The 27,082-nt window shown below is 41.1% G+C and overlaps 1 protein-coding gene across 2 annotated transcripts in view; it reads left to right on the top strand.

Annotated features, from left to right (window-relative positions):
• Window positions 1-7,966: 7,966 nt before the first annotated feature.
• Window positions 7,967-27,082, top strand: part of YES1 (YES proto-oncogene 1, Src family tyrosine kinase) — a 67,247-nt gene continuing 48,131 nt past the window's right edge. Inside the window, exon 1 of one of the 2 annotated variants that reach the window (XM_024210769.3) lies at window positions 7,967-8,168. The gene's annotated coding sequence lies outside the window, so the exon portion shown is untranslated. Of the gene's footprint in view, window positions 8,169-8,364; window positions 8,387-27,082 lie in introns of those variants that run through there. The other variant, XM_024210771.3, reaches the window with a different exon arrangement.

The raw sequence follows: 27,082 nt of genomic DNA on the forward strand, positions 1-27,082 counted from the left end.
AGGATTTCTATGACTCTGTGAAGGTTTAAGAGATACCATTCCTCTAGGTTCAGAGGCCTGCAACTGGCTGGCTGATTAGCTCTGTCTGCAGCACCTGAGAGATGGAACTTAATTACCTGACCTTTGTAAAAGAAGGCAGCAGGAAACAGAGGAGGAGGATTGCAATTCCCCCACATAGCTGAGGGGCTATGCTCTCAACGGACTGCTACTGAACTTGAGAAATTGGTCCAGAAAAGAAATGGAGAGAGGGGAGACTGTGTGAAGTCCTTTATTGCTGAGGCTCTGAGGTAAGAGATAGGAAACTTTGGGTTGCTGAACAAGTTACTGGTGTGAGGGACAGACTTGGGCAAGGGACTGCTTGGCCCGCACAGACATTTGCGGGAAGAGTCTGTAAAGTTTTGATTTTTGTTAAGAATGCTTAAAAATAAGCCAACTAACACTGCTGGAAACTGCTTCCCTGGATTCCTTAAGAAAGCTCACACAGAATCACTCCAGGGAGTGAGCTGGCTCAGCAAGAGCAAACCATGGTCCAGTAGGAAGAGGATGCTGTAAGATCAACCCCAATCCTTTTACAGACACCAAGACCATATTTGATGCCCACTTTCAGGAGTATGGTGTAGACTTATTCCAGTTTTACTCTATTAAGTGTTTTGGAGCAATGTATTGTACTGCTTTGCAAACAGCATGGGAATTAAAAAAAAAAAAAAAAGTTACTGAAAGTCCCCATTAAATAAAACACTTCCAAGAGCACAGTATCCTGATAAAAATGGAATTCAGAATTCCTTTAATGCAACATGCAAATTGGAACTTTTAGATAATAATGAAATCCCATTAGCTCTTCAAGGCCATTTCTACATACACTTAAGAATTGAATTTTTAGCCAGCAAGGGAAGGCCTGAGTTTTAAGTATCACTTTATACTTTTTTTAAAAAGGGGGGAAAAAAAAAAACTCTGAGCAGGGTACAGACCCCTGAAAATGTATCTTTTTGTCACTAAGCCTCAATACAATCTTCCTTCATTTTAATAAGTTATCAGTTTTCCTTAAATGTTTCCAGTTACTGTCTATAAAGTGTAACGTTTTAATTTCTTCATGTATCAGATTCATCTGTCAAAGTTCTTCAGGAATTCAGCCCATTCATCTTCAAAAATCTCAAAGGGTTTCTTTTTGTTTTCTTCCTTGGTCATCCATCAGTGAATCCATAAAGATGCCCAATACAACTTGGCTTTCTTCCTTCTATCTTTTGTCTCCATTTCCCCTTCTTTCTTTCTGTTCCTTCTCCTGCTCACACATACTTCATTGCCTTTTTATTAGTAGTGGTTGTATTAGAGTTGCATAGGAGCCCCAGTTAGGGTGACCAGATGTCCCGATATTATTGGGACAGTCCCGATTTTAGGGGATGTGTCCCGACCTTACATTGGTCGGGACGCCCTTTGTCCCAATATCGGGGACTGTCCAACCGCAGCCGCAGTACTGCCGCTCACCGCTTCCTGGGGCAGCTCCTGGGGTCCGCCCGCCGGCAGGAGCGCCGCATGCTGCAGGGGTGGGGCTTGCAGGCACAGAGAGCCCTCCGCCCCCCCCCCGACCCGTGACCCTAGGAGCCGCCCCAGGTAAGCACCGCCAGGACTTGCCCCCTGGCAGGTCCCTCTGGCTCAGGGGGGGGGGGGCAGGGGGCGCTCTGCGTGCTGCTGGTGCCTGCAAGCCCCGCTCTGCAGCTCCAGCAGCTCCCACTGGCACTTTTCCCAGCCAGTGGGAGCCACGGAGCTCGCGCTTGTGCCAGGCACAGCAAGTGGAGAGTCTGGAGACTCCCCTCGCCTCTCTCACCCTAGGAGCCAGAGACCTCCCAGCAGGGCTGGTGAGTGCAGCCATGGAAGGGTGCAGGGTGTGATGGAGTAAGTGTCTGGAAGGTATGTGTGGGGCGCTGGGCTGTGAGGGTGTGGAGGGTGCTGGGCAGTGGGGGAGGTTTGTCTGTTTTGGGGTGCTAGACAGTGGGGGCCTGTTGGGGGGGTGCTGGGCAGTGGGGGAGATCTGTGTGTGTCAGGGCACTGGGCAGTGCAGATCTGTGTGGGGCATTGTGTAGTTTTGGTGGTGGGGCTGTGGGGAAGGGCACTGGGACGGAGGAAGGAAGGGAGGGAGGGGAAATCTGTGTGTATTGGGAAACTAGCGAGTGGGGGGTTCTGTGTGGGGTGCTGGGCAGCTGTGGTGGGGCTGTGGGCGGGGGGTGCTGGGTGGGGTGCGTGCGCAAAGCACTGTGCATTTGTGGTGGAAGGGTTGTAGGGGGACTCTAGGCATGGTGGATCCAGGGGGTGCTGGGCAGGGGATCTGTGTGGTGCAGCATGGGCCCACCCCGAATAGGAAGGGGCACGCTGGTAGCACAGGGCCAGGCGGACCAGTGTGCCTCTGGCTCCGGTCAGGGCTGTGCACCTGTGTCTGTCCGTCTTCCCCACCCCCGGCTTGCCCAATGTGTCCTGATATTTCACTCTTGCGATCTGGTCCCCCTTACCCCAGTCCTTCAGCTAACTAATCTAAATAAAAATGGTTTTATAGTTGTATAAATAATGACCATCCCTTCTGGGAGTTAAAATAACAAACAGCTGAGGGCTAAATTTTCAAATAATATTTAATGATACTTTGCATAAACAACTATTTACACAACTAGTACACAAACCTTCACTGATGTGCACAAATGGTGAGGCTACATTGAACTGTTCAGACAATAGGAATTGCACCAAAATTCACTCACTCCTTATACTGATTTTAAGGGAAGACAGCAGTCAAGAGGTAAAGAGGAGGGTGCCCTGAGTAGAAACCTGACCAAGTAAAATTAATTATGCATACAAGAGGTAGCAAAATTTCCCTCTGTATATGAGTACACAACTGAGCACTAAAGTCCAAATTCTGCTCCTTAAATCCAAACTAACTCCATTGACCAGCATTAGTGAGAACAGAATTGTCCTATGCTGTATATACTCTTTGCTTAAGTAATTCATTGCCAATGTGAGTCTGTAAACCTCGGTGTTTAATTTGTATATTAAATATCAATTCTATAAAATGTGATTTAGGTGATCAAATGATACTTTACTGATTTTAACAAGATCATGTGAGTGGGATTTATGGTAATGAAATTTCAGATCCTAAAACATTAACTTGCTTGGCGTTTTATTTATTTTTTGTAAACTGCTTCCTGATACAAATATGAAACTATGAACTCATTTGTTTTAAATCAAACATTACAAATCATTGTACTCCATGAGATTCTCTAATTAAGAGAAATGTTGAGCTCACTGTTGCACTATTTTCTCATTTTTAATACATATTTGTATTAAAATCACTGTCAGCTGTTTAATATTTTTATGAAGGTTCTACGTCCATCCTTTGAGCCAAATTTACACATGATGTAAGCAGATGCAACTCCAGGTCCAAATGTGACCTGACAGTTGAAAACAAGTAAAGATACTTATGAGGGGTGGTAATTCTCCTTCTCCCAAAAGCACTTTTACAAACACTGGGAGCAGCACAGCAGCATCATTCATTCTTGCCCATGCATTTTCCTCCATAACCAGGCTGGAGGTAATGTTCCTACATCACATGAAGGCAGAAAATTAAATATTGTCAAATTTTATAAATGCCTGAATACAAATGCAAGAAGTTCAAATACGAAGATAGGTGAATGTGAGTGCCTGGTATTGAATGATATTGATATAATAAGAATCAGAAAATTGGTAGAAGGATGATAAGCAATGGGACACAGTAATACCAGTGTACAAAAATATAGTAATGACAGTAGTTTGCACTGGCTGGAGGTGGGGTGGCACTACATCTGAAAGAAAGCACAGAATATAGTAAAAAAAAGTAAATGAATCAAACAGTACCACAGAATCTCTAGGGATAAAATTCCAGGCATGAATAATAAGAATATAGCCATAGGAATAGGCTATTGACCACCTGACTGTGATGGTTACTGTGAAATGCTCAGCGTGATTAGAGGGGCTACAGAAAACCCAGTAATGGGGGATTTCAACTGTCCCCATATTGATTAGGAACATGTCACCTCAAGATACAGAGCGAAAATTTCTGGACACTGTTAATGACTGCTTCTTGTAGTAGCTAGTCCTGGAACCTACACCGGGAGAGAATTCCTCATTTAGTCCTAAATGGGGCACAGGATCTGATCCAGGAGGATCAGCAAAAGACACAAAAACTAACAGCAATTTTTTTGTAAAGTGCATCAGAAGCAGGAAGCCTACCAAACAATCAGGGGGGCCAATGGATGATCGAGGTGTTAAAGGAGCACTCAAGGAAGACAAGGCTGTTGTGGAGAAGCTAAATGAATTCTTTGTATTGATCATCACTACAGAGGATGTGAGGGAAATTCCCACACCTGAGCCATTCCTTTTGGGTGATCAATCTGAGGTGTTTTCCCAGATTGAGGTGTCAATAGAGATGGTTTTGGAACAGAATAATAAATTAAACAGTAATAAGTCACCAGCACCAGATGGTATTCACCCAAAAGTTCTGAAGGAAGTCAAATATGAAATTGCAGAACTACTAACTGTACAACTGTGGTATGTAACATATTGCTTAAATCAGCCTCTGTACCAATGACTGGAGGATAGTTCATATAATGCCGATTTTTAAAGAAGGCTCCAGGGATGATCCTAATAAACACATGCCAGTAAGCCTAACTTCAGTACCAGTTAAACTAGTAAAAACTATAGTAAAGAACAGAATTATCAGACAGATAAACACAATAGGATGGGGAAGAGTCAATGCCGCTTTTGTAAAGGGAAATCATGCCTCACTAATCTATTAGAATTATTTGAGGGTGTTAACAAGCATGTGGCCAAGGGTCATGCAGTGGATATAGTACACTTGGACTTTCAGAAAACCTTTCATAAGGTCCCTTACCAAATGCTCTTAAGCAAAGTAAGCAGTCACGGGATAGATAAGTGGGAAGATCGTCTCATGGATCAGTAAGAGGTTAAAGGATAGGAAACAAAGATGAGATATAAATGGTCAGTTTTCACAGTGAAGAGAGGTAATTAGCAGCATCCCTGTACTGGGACCTGTGCAGTTCAATGTATTCATTAGTGATCTGTAAAAAGGGGTAAACAATGAGGTGGCAAAGTTTGCAGACTATACAAAATTACTCAAGATAATTGTCCAAAGCTCATTGCAAAGAGTTACAAAGGGATCTCACAACTGGGTTACTGGGCAATAAAATGGCAGATGAAATTCAATGTGGATAAATGCAAAGTAATGCACATTGGACAACTTAATCCCAACTATCCATATAAAATGATGGGGTCTAAATTAGCTCTTACCACTCAAGAAAGATCTTGGAGTAATTGTGGATAGTTCTCTGAAAATACATGTGCAAGGTGCAGCAGCAGTCAAAAAAGCTAACAACATGTTAGGAACTATTAGGAAAGGGATAGACAATAAAACAGAAAATATCATAATGTGACTATATAAATCCATGGTATGGCCACATCTTGAATATTGTGCAGGTCTGGTCATCCCATCTCAAAAAAAAAAAAAAAAAATAGAATTGGAAAATTCAAAGGACAACAAAAATGATTAGGGATATGGAACTTCCATATGAAGAGATTGATTGGGACTGTTCAGTTCAGAGAAAGATGACTAAGGAGGGATTTGATAATCTATAAAGTCATGGTTTTAAGAAAGTGAATAAGGAAATGTTATAAACCTCTTCACATAATACAAGAACAAGGGGTTACCAAATGAAATTAATAGGCAGCCGGTTTAAAACAAACATAAAGAAGTACTTATTCACACAATGCACAGTCAGCTTGTGGAACTCATTAGCAAGGGATGTTGTGAAAATCAAAAGCATTACTGGGTTCAAAACAGAATTAGGTAAGCTCATGGAAGAGAGCTCCATCAGTGGTCATTAGTCAAGATGGTCAGGGATGCAGCCCCATGTTCTGGGTCTGCCAGAAGCTGGGACTGGACAACAGGGAATGGATCACTTGATAATTGCCTCTGAAGTAGCTGGCACTGACCTGTCATAAGACAGGATATTGGGCTAGCTGGACCATTGGTCTGGCCTACAATGGCTGTTTTTTATGTACAATGTCCCACCATCTAGCTGGTCAGCCTCTACATCTGACTGATCTTGATTGTATTTGCATTATTTTATCTGGCATCCTATCATCTGTTTGTCTTTTATAGTTTCTGCACTGTAATCTTTCTGACTGCAGCCAATCCTGCACGCTGCCCTTCACCCACTCCTTTATTTTAAGTCTCAGTTAAAAAAAATTGGGAAAGCTTCAGGAATAGACAATATTACAGCTGAACTGCTAAAAGCCTATGGGACAAGTGCTATCAGAGCATTAAGAAAAATGTATAAGGTATGGGAGCAAGAGGAGGTACCAGATGACTGGCTAAAGGCAATAGTTGTACCAGTCCTGAAGAAAAGAGATCCTGCTGAGCCAAATACTTATAGACTATAACAGGGTTCAAAAAAGAACTAGATAAGTTCATGGAGGATAGGTCCATCAATGGCTATTAGCCAGGATGGGCAGGGATGGTGTCCCTAGCCTCTGTTTGCCAGACGTTGGGAATGGGCAACAGGGGATGATCACTTGATGATTACCTGTTCTGTTAATTCCCTCTGGGGCACCTGGCATTGGCCACTGTCGGAAGACAGGATACTGGGCTAGATGGACCTTTGGTCTGACCCACTATGGCTGTTCTTCTGTTCTTAAGTATAAGCTTATTATCAGTACTGGAAAAATCATGATGAAAGTAATTGTCAACAGATTAAGGCCAGTAATAGGCAGGAGGTAATTCCCCTTGTGCAGACTCAAGTTTACCTCTTCCTCACAAAAACTGTTGTTTGTTATTACTTTAGCCTATTTACGTGTGAAATGCTAAATCATGAAATTGAGGTTGCAGGAAATGATGATGTAAAAGCTAATCTCACATTACTTCAAGCGTTTATTTATTGTATTCTGTTGTGTCACTTTGACCTTTTCCTAGTTAAGGACTCTGGTCTGCAAGCAGTAAACTTTCCCCTCAGCAGGAGCTGTAATAGAAGCACTTCTGAAAGACAAAGAGGGCTCTTCTGTTTCACTTGAACAAGTTTAAAAAAAGGTAAAGAATGAAATACAGGGAGACTTCCAAATCTTACTTGTTTGCAGACTTAGGGAATAATTTAAAGCAATTTTTAAAAGACTCTCTCATTAAGAATTTTGTTGTTGGAAAGATTTAATATATGTATTTAAAAACCTACTCATTGAATTAGTCACAGTCCTAATGCAAGATGCAGTGGAGAAAAGAAAGATGAGAAAATAAAGCTCTGCTGGGACCTTCCCTGCGCCTCTTCCACCCGTCTAAAAAGCTCCAAAGCTTCTCTTCCTCCCAACACACTCCACTTTATTGCTGCTCTTCCTAATCCCCCCCCCCCCCAAAAAAAACCTCCCCGCCCCCCCCCCCCCCCCCCCCCCCCCAATTCCCATAAAAAAATCCTTAAAACGTCTCCCCAACCCTGTGCTCCCCCCGCCCCCATGGACTCACTAATCCCTACGAAGCCCTCCAAACTGCTCCCGCAACCCCCTCCCTGCCGCCCCATCCCACCCCGCAAACACTTGAAGCCCCCCACCTACCCCGCCCATAGTGCGCGCTGCTGCGGCTCCTGATACCCGACCGTTGCCTACCCTAGTGCCCCCCAAATCCAGGGCCCCCGATCCCCCCTAACCCCTCTCATGCCCCCCCAAAGACCGCCGGGCCGCCCCGGCCCCGGGGGCGCCCCCTCTGGCCAGGGGCTGCTCAGGAGACCCCGACTGCGGCGGTAACACTTGGAGCCGCCGCCATGTTAGGTCCTGAGGCTGAACTCGCGCTCCGCTGAGGGGGCGCTGCGGCCGGGGGCGGGGAGCGCCCCCGCCGCCCGGCTCCTCCCCGCGGCCTCGAAGTTGGGCTGCGGTCGGTCGGGAGGGGGAGGTTCCCCGGGCGCATGGGGCGGCCGCAGCGCCAGTGAAGGCGGGGGAGGCAGGAGGCCGCCCGGGCGGGGGAGCTTCCTCCTCGCAGCGAGTCTCCGTACGCAGAGAGCGTCCGGATCCCTCCTCCCCCCTTCGCTGCCCGGTCCGGCGGCCCCGGGAGGAGCAGGGGGCTCGAGTCCTTCCCCGCCGGAGCGGCTGAGAAGCAGGTGAGAAACCGGCCGCGCCTTCCCCCCCGGAGAGGCTGCGGCGGCGCCCGGAGAGCGATAGGCCCCAGTCCCTCCCCTCCGGAGCCCCCAGTCAGCGTGGCCGCCTCCCCCGCCCTGCGCGAGCCCCTTCCCCACCGCCGGCTCCGTGTCCTGGGCAGGACGCTGGGCGGCGTCCCGCCCCCTTCCACTGCCCCCGTTGGATTGACAGAAAGTTCCCGGTAACTTTTCCCTGCCCAGCGGGGAGCAGAGCCCGTGTCTGGCCGGGCTGGGGGGTGGCTGCACCCCAGGGGACTGTCTCTGAGGCGCGGGGCGCAGGAGGGTCCCACTGCTGGCTCCCCTCTACCCTTCAGTCCCGTTCCTTGCAAGGGTGGCAGGGGCTGCTGTCTGTCGGCCGCTTGAAGCCTGGCAACAACTGCTCTGGGGAGAGGGGTCGCTGCCTTCCCTGGCTTGGTTTGATTGAAAACCACAACGTGTCTCATTGTTTTGCGAGGGGGTGAAAGAGCAAACGAGTTTATTGGAGGCCTCCACTTTTCATTTTCACTTACCACCCCTTTCAGTTTCCTCGGCATTTCAGCTCCCAGCATGCGCCTTGGTGGAGTATGGTCAAGGTTTTTTCTCCCTTTCTTCTCGTAGTTACTCCAGCATATGTTTTACACTGGTATAGACGGAAGAGCGTTTGTTTCTTGACTTTAATTTTGACCACCTTGGCTCATAATGAGTCATATCCAGTATAGCATGGTCCACGGTTGAATTGCTGCTTTTGTCAGTTCAGTGCAAACCCCCCCCCCCCCCCCCCAAAAAAAAACTATGTTAAAGAAGCAGTGTGTCTTGAGAATGTAAACTGGCAAAGTCAGGAAATTGAAAATTTGTTTCCAAATCAATTAACTTGGCCCCACTGTCTAATTATTATGTAGTATTGTATATTCTGTGTATTGTTAGGCCTTATTATATCTGTGTGTCTAGCTGAGGCATGGTTACTTTAAATGCCTGACTTTTATATATTTTTCAATCATAACACTTCATCAAGTCATCTTTTATATATATTTTAAAAGAATGTATAGAGAGAATTCATAGGCCTCCAATCCTACAGAGGCTTGTCCTTAACTTTATACACTGTGAGTAGTCAGATTGACTTGAATGGGACTATTTTCACTGCATAAAGTTAAGCATGTACATGAGTTCCCATAAGATAGGGGCCATACAGTGTGTGTGTGTGTGTGTGTATATATATACACGTCTTATGCCTTGATTGAGATACATGCACTTGCTTGCATTTATTGTAATGTATGCAACTCCATACGACCTGTACACACATTGATATGAAGTGCTGCACTTTGTGTTGTCAAAGTGCGATGTAACACTAAATAACTTTTTATTCTCAAAACAAATTTCCCCAAACATACCAAAGAATTTTTGTCCTCATTTAAAACTAAGTTTGTTTGTTCATGTTTAAACTAGCTATTTTTGAGATATCCTAGAGCAAATCTGTCTGAAAACAGTTTGTAATGTAGAGAATATTGTCAGGGAATGAAGTTGTTTGCTTTTTTCACATGCTGACAATTTCATAAAACTAAATGGAATTTTATGTTATTTCTCACACAGAATTAACCTTTAGTCACAAATCCAAGATGTGAAACTTCACTGTAAACCATAATTTTTTCTCTTGGAAATTATAAGAGCATGAAACAGACATTTATAATGAATTTGCTTTCAGATATAGTGTTAGTGTCACTACCAAAGTTCTGTAATACAGTTTTAACACAGCTGTTTCTGCTGACTTAATAAATTGCAAAATTGACTCCTTTACTTTGGGCCTGAGCCTTACTCTTAAGTATGTACATAACTTTATTTACAAATGCTTCCATTGAGTTCACGTGCATAAAGCTAAGCATATACAAAAGTTTTGTAAAATCAGGTACTTGATATGTAGTCCCAGGACAAGGTAGTGTTTGTGACATAAATGAACCTTACACATCAGAAGGACTGTATCAAGTGTCAAAGAAAAAACAGTACAGTGCATGCAATTAAGTTTACAAGAAGAAAACTTTAGTGTAAAACACTGACAGTGATTGTTCAGGTCTTTTGTTTGGTTTTCGTAAATCATTACTTTGGACCCAAATCCTGAATTTTTGAAGTTGATCGATGTCAATGGGAGCATGATTGGGCTCTAAGTATATATAATTTGTATTTTATGTTGTAAAGTGGATTTTTTTTAATTTATTTTTTTTTGTCCTCAATCCATCTATACCTGCAACTAAACTGGTATTTTAGCTCTATAGAAAAAAACAACATCAAAAAATATATTTAAACTGCCAAACTTTCTTAAAGAGACAGAGTGGATGAGGTTATATCTTTTATTGGACCAACTTCTGTTGGTGAGAAGGACAAGCTTTTGGGCTTACACAGAGGTTTTCTTCAGGTCTGGGAAACTAAGCAGCTGTGGGTGCAGGATTGTTCATGGGTTACAGATTACAAATACAGTGTGTCTATTCAGTCCATGGTTTTTAGTGTCTAGCAAAGTTATGAATTTAAGATTCCAGGCTCATCTTTTGAAAGTGTTGTGCAGGTTTCCTTCGAGGATGAGGACTTGTAGGTCAGATATAGAGTGATTTCTTTCTTAAATATAGTTGATAGCCTTTAGGGAAAAATATTGCAATTGAAGTGTTGTAGAATATTGGGAAACAGTGAGGTTGGCATGTAACTACAGACTCTAAATCTGGCATATATTATACCAAAGTAACATAGAACAGCAGAATGTATTCTTTGAAAACATCAAGTTTTTTTTACCGATATTCATATAACATAACAAACAAGAACATTTTCTGCTCTAGAAAGCAATTTTTTTGATTAGATGGGAGGCTTTACCTTCTTGTTTTGATATGCAGTATACTTCCAGCAACTCCAAGAGAGTAAATCAGAACTGTGTTCGCAGTGGAAAATGTGGTAAATGTGTGTTGTCGTGACAAGTTAGTAAATATCTGTTTTGCGACAAATGTCAGTTTATATAACCAAAGCTTGCTTTATGAATTAAGTGGTAACATGACTTTATGTTCTATATTTTCTGTTGTAAAAACTACTTATGGACAAAAGAAAAACATAAGCAACGCATTTTCGGTGGACTAGTCCAGATGTTGAAGCCACTACTGGGAAAAGTATGCTGTTTCATCTTTATTCACTGTTTGTTGGACTGACTACACTGATTCCATAATCTAAACACAGTTTGAACAAGCAATTTGATGTTAAGAATTTAAAAATTAATGTCAGTGCCAAAACAAACACTGTATCACAAGAACACTAGATTATTCTACTAGGTTTGACTAAACCAACTCTATCAAATAGCATGCTTCTTCTCTCTTCTCCGCCCCCCCATCCTCCCCAAAACCCAAACAAACATTAACTGTGTTTGAGAGATTCTAGAAAAAAATGCTCTGAGAACACTTATTGTGAAAGATGTTAATACTCAGAGCAGATTCAGCACAGACAGTGGAAATGCAAAGTTTCCCACACCGCCCTACTGGTGTGATTTAATCCTTCTCCTGGAGTCACCATCTCTGAGTGAGAAGGTAGGCTAATCTTCATGTTCACTTATATCTCTGGCCTCCCCGGGAATGCCAACAAGGGTGCTATTTATAATGGTGGCTTTTGTGTTGTGGCAATTGCTGATTCTTTTTATATAAACCACTTCACAGTTGTGGTATGGTAACCACTTTCTATGGCTTCTATGCTAGGAAAGATTCAAACCAGTGACTGAGATTGCAAAGGCCCCATATTGCATAATTAGTTGTCACCTTCTGTAAAAACAAATCTGGAAAAGTTCCCAGGTGTATCTTCAATGTTATGGTAATGATGCTGTTGTCTTATTCTTGGTCAAGTATTTAGATTTTAATTTTGAAGGGCTAAATCTTGGTTCTGTTGAAGTAAAAGACTCTGCTAGGGCTTATCTAGCAAGCAAATGTAAGTTTTTACGTAAGCACACTAGTAGTCCTATTGAAGTCAAACTACTCCAATGGATAAAGTTAAGCATGTGCACAGCTATTTGCAAGATCAGTGGCCAAGATGTTAGTAACAGAAATAAACTTGTTTATAAATGGGTTTTATGTTAATGTTTTTGGTTTAAAATATTGCTTTCAAGATATAAAAATATTCCCATTACAAAAGTGTAAGTGTGTATTAAAAAGTCGATTAAAGCATAAATAAATTGATATTGTGAGAGAAACTAAGAACTGTGGAGCAATAGCAAATAACAGCTCCTCCCCCACCCATTACTTCAGGCAAAAGTTTGAGTAAATGGATTGGCCTTGCCACATGCCCTGGAGATCAACAGACTTCGTTTCAGTGTATAGCTGTCTCCTTAGGAGTGTAAAAAATCCACACCCTCGAGAGACGTAGCTATGCCGACCTAACCCCTGGTGTAGACAAGAATTCTTCCATCGACCTAGCTACTGCCTTTCGAGGAGGTGGATTAACTACAGCAGTGGTTCTCAAACTTTTGTACTGGTGACCCCTTTCACATAGCCTCTGAGTGTGACCCCTCCTTATAAATTAAAAACATGTTTATGTATTTAACACCATTATAAATGCTGGAGGCAAAGCGGGGTTTGAGGTGGAGGCTGACAGCTCATGACCCCCCATGTAAGAACCTTGTGACCCCCTAGGGGTCACAACCCCCAGTTTGAGAATCCCTGAACTACAGCGACAGGAATACCCCTCCATTGCTGTAGTGTTTTTAAGAGTATACAGACCCTCATGGTCTGTCAGCCAACAGGAGAAGTTAATTCCAAAATCAAGGACCTTTCTCTGAGAGCTCTAATCTCCTGATGTACCACAGTGGGGATTGTCAGTGAGAGTGCCTTGGTTAATCTCAGCTGTCAGGACTGAGGATGGGGATTTGTTTTGATTTGTTTTTCTTGTCAGGAGTAGTAATATGTAGTGTTACAGGATATGGTTAGAGAGTGCAGAGGAAGTAATGACCACTAAAACCTCAGACTGATATTTGTTTTTCAATTTCTTGAATACTCCAGGAGGCTGCACAGGAAATTAGATAATTTTTTTCCAGTGTGGCTTTGTTTTCTGTTTGCATTTTGGGGGTGGAGACAACTTGCTGGGTTTCTTGTGATCTTGAATGTGCTTCGGATACGTGTGCTATACATGTTAGATATTCAGACCATGTCTTAGCTCACTAGTGTAGTAGACATGGCCTCAAAAATGTTTCATATGAGAGCAAACTGTTGACCAACTCAGCTATGTAAACTTTAAATACTGACGCTGCTGCTGCATTTAAAATGATTCTTCACACAAATGATTGGTACTTCAGGGCAAAATCTCCTGTGGATAAATCTGCATGCCCACTGAATAATATCTGGTGTAAAGAACACCCATTAGAGAAGGATGGAAAAGAATAAAGAACACTTTATTCTACCTGGCCTGATTCTACAGATTAACACATAAATAACCTTACATGAGAAACCCCATTGATAAGGTGGTTGTTCACATGAGCAAAGATACTTATGTGTAAATCTTTGTAGATCAGACCCATAGCTCACTTCTGAGGAAACTTGTGGGAGATTTCCTTGTTAGCAATCTGATATTTAAGGCTTGTTAATATTACTATAGAAACAACCATGCTGGAAGAGACCCAGGTCCTCCATTGTTACTTCAATGCACATGTTTCAAGCACTTCCTAATCTCATAACACAGATGAGGCCATAACTATGTTTTAATCATACCATGAACTTCATGGTACAAATATAGTCAGGGTCTCATTTGCATTACAATATGTTTTAAAAACAGGAATGGGAGGGTGGGGGTAGACGGCTGAAGCAGTCATGATGTAGTTCAGGGGTGGGCAAACTTTTTGGGCCGAGGGCCACATCTGGGTGGGGAAATTATATGCAAGGCCGAGGCAGGGAGTTGGGGTGTGGGAGGGAGTGCAGGAGGGGCTCAGGGCAAGGGATTGGGGCAGAGGAGGGGGGCGGAGTGCAGGAGGGGGTGTAGGAGGGGTGCGGACTGCGGGACGGGGCTCAGGGCAGGGATTGGGGTGCAGGGTGCAGCGGGGGCTTAGGGCAGGGGGTTGGGGTATAGGAGGGGTGCAGGGTGCAGCAGGGGGCTCAGGGCAGGGGGTTGGGGTGCAGGAGGGGTGCGGGGTGTACAAGGAGGCTCAGGACAGGGAGTTGGGGTGCTTGGTGCAGGCAGGGGGCTTAGGGCAGGGAGTTGGGGGGTGGGGTGCAGGTGGGGTTCGGGCTCTGGCCCAGCGCCGCTTACCTAAAGTGGCTCCGGGGTGGCAGCGGCATGCACCAGGGCCAGGGCAGGCTCCCTGCTTGTCTGCCTGCCCTGTCCCCGGCCCCACGCCGCTCCAGGAAGCGCTGTGGCCCCTGGGGGTGGGGGGTCGGAGGGCTCCGCGTGCGCTGCCCTTGCCATGCCTCCAGGTACCTCCCCAGAAGCTCCCATTGGCCGCGGTTCCCCGTTCCCAGCCAATGGGAGCTGGGGGGGGGGGCAGTGCCTGGAGGCAAGGGCAATGCACAGAGCCCTCTGCCGCCCGCGGGCCGCAGGGACGTTGTGCTGGCCACTTCTGAGAACGGCTTGAGGCCTGCGGCGTCACAGGGGGCAATCCTGTGGGCCGGATCCAAAATCCTGAGGGACCGGATCTGGCCAGTGGACCGTAGTTTGCCCACCCCTGCCTTAGTTGCTTCTGCTAAGCTAAGCTTATGGAATGCTTAGCTTTGGGAGGAAAACAATACAGTGCTTGGGCTAACTGCTAAAACTTTTATAACCCTGTTTAATACGCTTACAGTTTTAATTGTAAGAACAAACAAGTGCTTGTTAATGGATGGTATTTAAAGAGTAATTAAATAACAATATTAAACCTTTATCCACCACAATCATTAGAACTTCTTTGATTTTCTTTGGTAGGACTTCTATTCCTGATTGTGGATCAATTAATAACTTTCTAAAATAAGTATTGTTAGGTGTTTTCAGTCAATGAAACAAAATTGTTAGAGTTTGACTTAAATACACAAGAAAAGGAATTCAGAATTAGGGCTGGGTCACTGCTTTCTCCTTCCATATAAGCTTTAATGGAAAACGAATGGAAATTTAAAGATTATGCAATACATGCTTTCACCACCTCTGAAAGAAAAATCTCAAAAGTGCTCATACCAATCTTACCTCGCTTCGATGAATGCATGCAACATATCTACATGACATGACATATATATTAGTATTTGTATTACTGCTATCTAAGGGTAGAAAAGGGAGCATTTACTTTAACCAATAACACAATGTAATGTAAAGGATGTTCCATTAAGGCATTAGTCTAGAACTATCAGTTAAACTGGTGTTTCTCCTGGTGGTCTAATAACATGGTGGCCTCTTGCATCTGTGCATGTGGTTTGAGCATTGGCCTGCTAAACCCAGGGTTGTGAATTCAATCCTTGAGGGGGCCATTTACAGATCTGGGGCAAAAAAATTGGTCCTGCTAGTGAAGGCAGGGGACTGGACTTGATGACCTTTCAAGGTCCCTTCCAGTTCTATGAGATAGGTACATCTCCATATATTAAATATACATATTTGAGGTCTGCCATTGCCAGGCCCAGATTAAAGAATTTTGGGCCCCTGTACACTATGGAAATTGGGGAGGGGATTCACCTTCCTTAAAGCACTCCTGGCCCATATATTCCCCACACCACACAGCTCCCAGAATGCCCCTCTCCCCACCCAATACACAAAGCCACAAATGCCCCTCCCAACCCCGTATATACCCCAACAACCCTCCACCAGCCCCCACTTATTCTGACAAACCCCACACATCCCAGCAGTCCTGACATACATCCAACTCACTGCAGCCCCACTGGCCCCAGCTCCCAATACCTCAGCCCCACTGGCTGCAGCCCCTAACCTCGTCATCCCCCAACACTCCACGCTTACCCCATAGCCCATCCCCAGCCCCTCACCCCCTGACTCAGCACTCCACTCCCATTTGAAGCTAGGGTAGCTCCTCCTGACCCTGGCTGCCCAGTTCTGCTCTCTCCCTTTGCCTGTCCTGCACTCCCATGATCCAACACCACTAAGGTTTGGCCCAGTAGCCCCTCCATTCAGACCTGTAAAGGCACCTGTTTTCGGTTCTCCAGCTTCTGTCCCTTCAGTTGCAGTTCATATAGTTTATTCATTGGAGGATACATATATGCAGTATCAAACTGGTAGTGAGCAATGTGGTTACCTTGAGTGTAAGGCTCAAGTCTGGTCTCTAATAGCCAAAAAGATCTACAAGTTTGAAAGACCAACTGGTTGAAATTGCACACTTCTTCCCATCAGTATTCTCCATGGAAATGATAACATCTTTGTTTTCAAACTGTTTTCTTAAAGTGTTATGGGATTGTATTTCAGGTCAATAGGCAAAATAAAAATGAAAAATGATGAAAAATCTAAAAATGCAAATACATCAAGTGAAATGGTGACTGATCCTTAGCTACAGTGATGTTCATGTAACATTCCAATAATATCACTGCATTTTTAAATTATTTTTGTAAAAAAAAACCAGCATGATTTATGAATTGCAGAATTTGAAGTCCCCTGTTGTTTTTAATTGAAAATAAAAAACATTTATCCAAATAATTGTGTATTATCAATTTTAAAGAAATCAATTTTCATTTGTAAACTCTGGGAAGTATTCATTTGCTCTAAATGTATAGAAAGCTAAGTAGTGTTGTTTAATTATGGTTCTGGCTGAACTAACAATTTATCCATGGACCCCGAGACAAGTGATAAAATTATTTTCATAAACTATCTTCTCTGGGTAGGTCTGACTTGTGCAAAGAACATTTGTGTTTGCAGCTATATTATCTATTGGTAGAAGTAGTATACTATAGCGGTTAAATCTAGGTATCTTTTTCTTTTTTTTCTTTTAAACACCTGAGAAGTCTGAGCTGCTGTAGGACTTCTGAATACTATTTTGATTTGGTATGTGCAGGGTGAAATGGTGGCTAACCTAACACATAGTCGGTACAATGTAGTTAGACTATACAGTTCTTTTGTATTTTCTGCCACTACTATTATATGAATTATATTTTGAAGTGTGTACAATATCTCCTCTTTTTAGACTGACTCATCTCATTTTTATATAGTATGGGCAGTATCCACACAAGTGGATGGTTTAAGTTTTTGAGCCATTTTGAGGCTAGAAGTAATGTGACAGTTTAACTCAGAAGTTATTTTTATGATGCTTGACTGAGATTTGAAATTATCATTGATTTCAGCCTCTAGTCTTTTTAATCTGAAAAGACAGGGCAAACAAATTTAACGGTAAATCCTTCACTATTTAAATCCTTCGAATGCAGTGAACTTTTTTTTTAAAGTCCTTGATCTGACTGGCTTCTGATTTGCAAGTCTCATGATTTCAGTCAAAATCAAAATAACACTTTCCACCCCTTAAATTGCTCAATAAAATTATAGAATTAAATTGGTGTGTTAGCTAATTAGGCAAAGAAAAATGTCAGCGTCTAGTGTGATTTGCTGAGATTTTAGCCTACTTATTTTAGGGCTTGATCCTGTTGACATGGAAGTCAGGGAGAGCTGGATTAGTCTTTACACAATAGGTCCAGATTCTCTGATGGAATAAGTGGAGGCAACTCTATTGAAGTCAACTTCACTGAGGTATAAAATGAAGAAAAGTTTTATCTGCTTATCCTAGCAGTGAAATTGGTCCTATTTTCTAAAGCCCAGTCTACACTTCAAATTTATACTGGCATAGCTATGTCACTCAGTGCTATGAAAAAAGCACACGCCCTAGTGACCTAGCAAATTTTTTTGTCAGCATAGCTATAGATGTAGCACAGAACAGTGCTCCTGCTGGCTCAGGCTATGTCTGCTACAGAGTGTATGCTGGCATAGCCCCCTAAGCTATGTCTACGCTACCACTACAGCGGCACAGCTGCAGCTGTGCTGTTGTAGCATAGACACTTACTACAGGGGATGGAAAAGGTGGTTCTGTCACTGTAGTAAACCCTCCTCACCAAGAGATGGTAGCTAGGTTGATCGAAGAGTTCTTCCATTGACCTAACACTGTCTACATTGGGGCTTAGGTCAGCTTAGCTATATATCTCAGGGTGTTAATTTTTCATATCCCTGAGCGACATAGCTGTGTTGACATAACTTTCTAGTGTAGACCAGCCCTTAGCATAGACACAACCAATGTGGATGGAGTTTTTTCTGTCAGTATAGGAGCACTACCTTCACAAACATTAGCTGCATTGACAGAAGTCCATTTCTGTCAACACAGCTGCGTTTACATTGGGAGTTTTGTCAGCGTAGTTATGTCAGTCACACCCTGATCAGCATAGCTATGCTGATGTAACTTTCAAGTGTAGGCCAAGCCTAATGTCATTTGGGAGATAGTGTTCCTACACCAGCAGAACTCCTTCTGTCTCCATACGCTGCAACTACAGTAGCCCAACACAACTATGCCGACATAACTATTCCAATTTGTTTTAACAAACCATATACTGTATGCTGGGATTTATGCCAGGTATTTCATATTACATAATCATAGTGGTTATTGCTCTTAAGTGTTTCATTAGTGGACAACGCTATATAATCTTACCAGGTGCGAAGGAAAATGAAGTGTGTTTAAAGAAAACAAAATAAAGTAAAAAAACTGGACCAAATTTCTGCCTTCTTTTGTTCCAGTGTTCATCCAGAATAATTCCTTTAATTTCAGTGGGTGAAGACATATTACGGCCTTCTATATAGTTACTAGATTTTATACAGTGATATCCAAATTGTAAATATGAAGGATATCGAAAGCCAAAGTATCCAAGTGTTTACAATTCGAATACAGTGCCTATATATGCAGTAGTGTCTTATTACCCTATTTTTTTAATGATTCCATCTATTGGAAGCATTCATTTAATAACAGATCACTCTGATTTCTTTCAGTAAGCACTATATGATTTTACTTGGGGACAAAAAGAATGATTGTAATCATTTGAAAATTTGAATTTTAAAAAATACTTAGAGCTAAATTTGAGTACCTTTTATATCAAAATGTTATGGGCATAATGAAATACCATAAAATGTAAGAATGAAGATCCACAAAATTCTCAGTCAAGCATCTGTAGTTCTGCAGAAATCCCACAAACCATACTCTACAGATTCAGCATGTGTTTGATGCTGATATTGTAGCTTGTACTGAGTTAAAAGTCAAAGCAGGAGTTCTTTTAAATTTGAGCTGCTAAATTTACAAACAAGACACAAAAGTAACTTTTGGACTGATGAAATGCACTCAATCTTCAACTTCTCCCCGGAAACATTCTGTACTTGTATCATCTTCAACTAGCTTAATCTATTGAGAGACCCACTGTGATTTTTAGAAACTCTTGCTGCAATTTCTTTGTGACTAAAGGACATTGTCAATCAACCCAGTCCTCTCCATGCCAACCAACTGTCCCCCTTAATGCAGCAATTCAGTTGAATGAATAGAGTTCCTACTTAAAGGATACAATTGGCTACCAGAGAGAGTGCCAAGTTGATTTAACTTTGCACAAGTGTGAAAGAGTTTTTAAATGGACACTGTCTACCAATGTTGGCCCAAAATTTCAATTGCCTGAAAATTGTAATAATCTGATTGGGATTATGTCCAAATGTATGTGTGTAATATTTTATAATCCACTATTCCTTTGCAGTGAGAGTTAAAGTCCAAGAAACTAGCTAGACAGTGCTCCTTGGTCAAACAGAGCTGCAGTGTTCTGATCAAATGTGCAATGTGACTTTAAAATGGACATTTTTGGGAAGTGCACCACTAAATTGGTGGAGAGAATAGAGGATTCATGTTGTAATCTGCTCCTCCACTATTGAATAACAACACAATGTGTGCTTGAAACACTATCAGATGTGTGGTACAGTGTAAAAGCAGAACTGTAGTCTACATGACTAATTTCCATTTGTACTTTAATAGCTAAGTGTTAAAAACTGAAATATTATTTAACCAAACTACTGTTGGAGCATGCAGTATCTTGGAAATAACTGTGACTGGTGGGAAAACTTAAATTAATTTAAGAAGCTGACCCTGGCAAAATGCAGCCCTATTAAACACCTAACCTAAACATCACCATCTTATTCCTCTTGCCTTCCCAAACCCCTTTGATACACTGTGTATGGAGAGGGTAGAAGTTTCTGGCTGCTTTTCTACTAAATGGCTGGCTGCAAGGTAGAAAGAAAACACAGCACTGAATCCCAGTGCAGTGCACCTTCCTCCTCTTCAAGTGGTGTGAGCCAGAGAGCTATCTTACTGCAGTTGAGGTCTAACACCCATGTCTTTGTCTACACTACAGTCTGGAGAGACGACATGGGAAGAAAGATAGGAGAAAATCCAGGGGGAAGACACAGGATGTAGAAGACTTGTGGTGTCACCCAGAGGGGCCATGAGGTCTGGGGTGAGGCGATATTAGAGTCAGGAGGTATAAATAACAGAACCCATGGGAGGGAATCAAGGGAATAAAATGACTAATTTGTAGAAGTTTGGTGGGGGATAGCTGTTTAGCTACCTATGATGGAATGATCAGTCTATGAATGACAAGAGATTGTCAATTGTAATTGCTGTAAAGGCAGCCAGGCTGTTAATGGAATAATCTATTTTATAAATTAAGACTTAAATACTTTTTTTTTTTTTTTTTTTTTTTTTTTTTTTTTAGTGTGGGAGATTGGGAGAAGGATATAGGGCAACAGAAGGAACTAGGGTGAGGATGAGACAAAGCTATCTCCATCTGGCTTCTGAAAAAGAGACTGATCTTTTTGTTTTTGCTTTTTGTTTTACCATTTCCTACCGACAGCCTCCTGGGGGTGTGCTCTACAACTCTGCTCTTCTCTCAGCTTTTTCCACTCCATTTCGTTCCTGTGAATATACCAGTGTGTTCCCCTGTGCATTTCCCCCCCCCCCCCAAACAACATCATAGTGGACTTTACATGATCTTGTCACTTTCATAGCTGCCACAGGGTTCTTCATAGCACCAGTGAAAATTACATGAGTTTTGTTAATTTCACTGCTGTCTGAAAAACCCAATAGCATGAGAGGGTCTGAATTGAGAAGACATCCTGGCCATTCATTCTTTCACATATGGAATGCTGATTTTTGCAACCACATTGTTAAAACTTAATTTTTTCTTTTTTGTTTTGAAAAGTTCTGCAGAAATTGAGGGTATAAGCCCCTCTAGGGTGACCAGACAGCAAATGTGAAATATCGGGACGGGGGTGGGAGGGTAATAGGAACCTATATAAGAAAAAGACCCCAAAATCAGGACTGTCCCTATAAAATCGGGACATCTGGTCACCCTAAGCCCCTCACTTGCCAAGGTAATCTTCTTGCCCATAGTGAGTGGGTGGGTGGACTTTTGTTTTCCCCCAAGCCCTAGATTAAGATGTTAAATTCAACAATATTGTTTTATAGCATTATTAATAGTGAATTATATTTCCATTAGTTTATTACATTTTGTATGTCAAAATTATAGACTGGGATAGGGAAAGGCTGAAGTACATTGTGTTATTTTAAAGAAACATAATAATCTAATTGGAAACAAGCAAAAATGTCATAATGAAACCTGAAATTCCATTTGGGCCTGGTTTATTGAAAGGCTTGAGAACACTTGGTAAGTCTGGGTTTATTTTCAAATCTTGGGAAGGGATCTTTGGTTTTGAATGGACAATAAGGCAAAATTCAGTGTGTTTGTATAGATATTGAGAAAAACTTGGTGAGTTTGGCTTTGAGATTCAGGTTTCATTTGAAAACGCCTGTGAACAAAACTGCAGTTTCATATAACTGCTGAATATATACAGTCCAATGTATGTCAAATGTTGGATACTTTTGATAACTTTCATATTTTCTTTAGTGTCTGAAGCTACCAAATGGGTGATTTCTGCAAGAGTTCTGATTTTTTGTACTTTAATTAAATGTTTAAAAAGCAATATTTCTTACGAACAGGCTATTAGAGAATCTCATTTACGAAATAAATGATTCACCCTTCACCTGCCAATTTGGGGGGTGGGGGGGAGGGTCCTACTATAAAAGACAAAACAAACTTAAGAAGATTGAACTGCTCATCCTTTTATGAGCATACATTGAATGGGTGGGGCAGAGAGAATTTTTCTTCAGTAAACGTGGCCAAAGATTGCAGTGGTCCACTTGAAGTAAAATTTCCTGTTCCAGATCTTAACAAAGAGACTGCTTAGAAATTTGCATTTTTTTCTTGGAATGTTTACATCTTCTGAATGCCAGAAAACTGTACAATAGACTTGATTTTTTTTAAAAAGAGGGGTTGAATTTCTGATTTTTTGTTTGAAAATCAGAAAATGCATAACTTCTGTAATTTGAAAAAAAAAAAAATTTGGGGATGTTAGAACAGCAGTAGAGATGGGAAATGCCAATTGGGATATCCATTCAAGGTGTTTGTGGTCACCTTTTATTTGCAACTTTAAAACTCACTTTTTTCCCTGTGAGCCATTTCCCAGAATCCTTTAGGCTATATATCCCAGACTAATTTGTGCTGTGTCAACCAAAAATCCCAAAGTGGTGGTTTATGTAGTAATAATTTTCTTAAGTCATTATGCTATATTTGGCTTAAGAAGATATTTACATATAGTGCATATACACTTGATTTCACATTTTTTAAGAATCAAAAAATGTGAATTGTTACTGAACAGTTCATGAGTTACATAGTTCTTAACTTTGTATTATTATAAAAGTACACTTTGGACTTAACTAAAGTAGATGTTTACAATATGATATTTATGTTGCTAATAACACCTAAGATGATTAAAAGTGATAATATAGTATAATAATTAAGTATTTATTATTTGTATTACCATAGTGCCTAGGAGCCTTAGTCATAGACCAAGACACGGTTGTGCTAGGTGCTGTATAAACATAAACCAAAAAGACACTGCCTCGTAAGCTTGCATAAGGAAAATTAAGTCTGTTTTACTTGCAGATTTTATAGTTGTTTTTTACATTCCAAACAGACACATTGTATGTTTCCTTAGAATTTTTTTTGTCCCTCCCCACTAACTCAGGAAAAGATCAGTTCCTGGACTCCGAAGAGCACGGCGTAAAATTATGCCAGGTCTCAGTGGAAAAGTAGTTGGGTAGGAGGCAAGTGGGTTGGATAGAAACCAAAGGATACCTTTGTCCTGCCCTCCCTTCCCACAAATGGGGCTGTGCAAAATCTGACTGAATATGCCATAGAATTCTGATAATTGAAATAACCAAGAGATCCCTATAACTGCTAATGGGGGAGAAGTGTTAAATTTTTTTTTTAAAAGGCATATTTGTGTAGAATGGGAGTGCTGATTTTTAGAAAAATACTACCTATTTGCTACAATGATAGTATTGCTATTTAATGTGACTGCCTTCATTTTCTTTATGCCATGATCACACTTGTAAAAAGCCTAGCTGATTTAACCATTTTATTTCCTCATAATTGATTATATATAAAGAAGGATGGAAAAATAAAATTTCTGGAGTTGGTGTATTTTTTTTAAAGTTTACACCACTTTCTCTTTCCTTTCCCCCATTGTGTGTGTGTGTTGTTGAATTTGATTCCTTCAGAGTCCTAATCAGAAGCACAATTTTTTTATTTTTAGGCTGATTAAAAGACTGTAAATCACAGCCATTCATATATTTTGATCCAGCTATATATACAATTTTGTTTGAGAGAGATTCTTTAGAAACCATCTTATAAATTGTCCATATGACTTTCTGTATATGGGTGTATTATTTTAAAATAAAACTTTCTGATATTTAGTATGTTATAATTATCATGAAGATGTCAAATGTTTGGAGTTTTTATTGAAAGATTTGCCCCTTCCCCCCCCCCCCCCCCCCCATGGACAGAGCTCTGACCACTGTGTATGGGGAAAAATAGTAGTGCCTGCTAATTTTTAGCTAAGCATAATTTAAACCATTCCAGATACAAATTTAGAACGTTTTGTAAATGAGAGAGAATTTAAAAAAAAAAAAAAGTTTCATTGGCAAAGTGGTTGCGCAACCTTCTGAAATGGATTCTTACTTAAATCGCAACTATTGTAAACTCACATAATTATTGTTCAAATAACATTACTAACACTAGAGGCCAGGATCATTGTACAACATGTACTTCAGCTGTGTGGCACATCCTCCTGTTTGATGTGTGCTTACTTCAAAATACTGCATTAGTGGATTTTTGGAACTGTTTATTTTTCTCTAACTCTATTTTCTTGATTTAAGGATGTTTCATTGTGGGGTATGTTTGCTTAGGTCATTCAGAAACCATTGACATTTCAAAGCAACCTGTTGAGTTACAAACTCACAGGGAAATTAGAAATATTTCATTTAATAGGCTGTGTGTGGGGGATGACATGGGAGGAGTAGGGTTAAACTGTTTACATCATTAACATTCAGTAATAGCCTTAATAACTATGCCCAGTTTTCTGAGCTGCGGAACATCCATAATTCCCATTGAAGCCAATAGGAGTTTGATACCTCTGAGAATTAGATCATGAGGCTTTATTTTAAGGAGGGGAGAAAACAATTTAATTATTAAATAAGAGCACTTGCCCAACTGACTGTTATGCCAGTTTAGTGAAGGGTCTCTGCTTTTCTCTTATGAATTTGTTTTTAGGGATTGAGGTATCTATCCCAACACTTACTTTCAAGTCAATAATATTTGAAGGAGTTCAGCACATCACAGGATTGGACACTTAATTTGTGTTTCTTTTCACATTGAGTTGAAACTTGAAAAAATCATATTCATTTCTCATTGTGCCTTAACTACCATGCTTCCCCTTTAAGGGTCTCTTTTCTACTCTCATGCCGTCTTTCTCTCCACAACTGCAAATGGGAGTATCAATACTGCATCACCCTCTCTTGGTGGCTACAGGTGTATATATTGGGTTCTCTGCTACTCCTCCCCAATCTCAATATTTTTGGGTTCTTATCCTTTGTGAATAGCTGCAGAGCCCAGATATGCTGCTGTTCACATATTGGTAAAACATTAGAAGAATTAAATTGACTTGCTTCTTGACAGTTTCACTGCATTTAGCAAATAGTGGAGACAAAAACAGTGATGTTTAAAAAAACATGCAGGCTGGCCTATGTTCACCATAAGGGAAGATAGCACCATATTCTCACTTACTTGGAAGATGACGTTTGCAACCATAAGAATTAAAAGTTATTCCTTTGTAAATTGGAAGTTTGAATTCTGCAGAAATTCATGGCTTAGCAACCCCTCCTCCATCCACTAGGGAATATTTCTCACTCTCCACTTTCAAGCAGCCAAGTGTCTTTTTCATGTCTTGTATTAAATAGATCCCAATTTTATCTTTTCTCATGAGAGAGTAAGAAACCTGCATGTAGGGGGTTCCTGTGAACCCCTAGAAAAAAGCCCAGTAAGAATTGGGACACTGGAATTAGAGAAGAAGTTTTAGGACGTTACAAAAGTTAATTCAGAAGTGCTATTTTAAATACACACACACACACTCTACTTTTGTTTTATGATTTCCTTGTGAACAACTTTTTCCATGGTAAAATTAGTTTGTTTTTAAATGCTTTTTAAAATAGACTTATTTTTAAAACAGCTTTGAGTTAGAGCTATCGTATAACAGCATTGCTACAGGGTATGTTTCAGCCCTCTGTTAATACATGCCTCAAGTGTTTGAAGACATGCAGTGTGTTGTCTTAACAATGTACCTGTTGTTTAATGCATTATTAAATGTCTTTTAAAAGTTGTTCATTTACTATCTCCATTGTTATTACTCGTAATTTAAATATTTTTATCATCCAGCTTTCAACACTCCAAAAACTCTTGGGAATAAACTATGAACTGGTCACTTGCCAAACTTACTTTTGCCAAATCTCAGCCTTTTTTCTAAACCTATGAACCTTTTTTTAAAAAAAAATAAGTAAAACATCCTTTCTTCTTTTTTGATAATACTCTAGTAGCTAAAACAGTTCTACCAAAAGCTCCATTTTCTAGTTTAGAAGAAAAAGAAAACTTGCTACGGGGCTGAACTTGTTTATTTAGCCTTAAGTAAATCTTTAAACATGAGTTGCATACACCTGAAACAAGGTGGCAAAATGCCTGATAATTTGAAATGACTGATTTCTTTATATTTTTATAGGTATAGATATGGGTGGGAATGGAAGAAGGAAAAATAAGTCTAAACAGAAGGCTGGTTGCCAATATACCAAATAAAATGTTCACCTAAAAACAATGATTTTTCTTTTTCTTGGTAAACTGATATTGATTCTTTTTGGCTCTTCTCTTTGCTTTATAAAAAGAGAACTGATTTTCCACAGGGCTTGCTCCTTCTGATATTCCAGTTTCTCAGTGTGACTGGGGTGCTAGGGGGACCATGCTGCGATTGCTCAATTAGGGCAAACTGCAAAGAATAGGGCAGACAGTCCCCAAAACTGATGGTGGTTCTAATATTTAGATTCACCAAGCCAGCAACAAAACAGCTTCCGCAATACCTTACTTGTTACCCAGAAGCCAAAAAAAGTTCCCTTAAAGCAACCCAGCCTTGAGCTTCCTTCCAGACAGCCAAGTCAAATATGATGAGGATTACTGAAAATCTTGTTCAACATATAAAAAGTTCTACCAATCCCAAATGATTGGACACATTACTCACCCAGGGCAATGAATATTTCACATCTTACCCAAGTACATGCTTACAGCCAATTCTTATTAACTAAACTAAAATTTGTTAAGGAGAGAGTATTGGTTAAAAGATCATTATACATAGACAGGTTTCAGAGTAGCAGCCGTGTTAGTCTGTATCCGCAAAAATAACAGGAGTACTTGTGGCACCTTAGAGACTAACAAATTTATTAGAGCATAAGCTTTCGTGGGCTACAACCCACTTCTTCGGATGCATCCGAAGAAGTGGGTTGTAGC

Source organism: Terrapene carolina, unplaced genomic scaffold (genome assembly GCF_002925995.2).
Source record: "Terrapene carolina triunguis isolate 2854851 unplaced genomic scaffold, T_m_triunguis-2.0 Scaffold58, whole genome shotgun sequence".
Lineage (NCBI taxonomy): Eukaryota > Metazoa > Chordata > Testudines > Emydidae > Terrapene > Terrapene triunguis.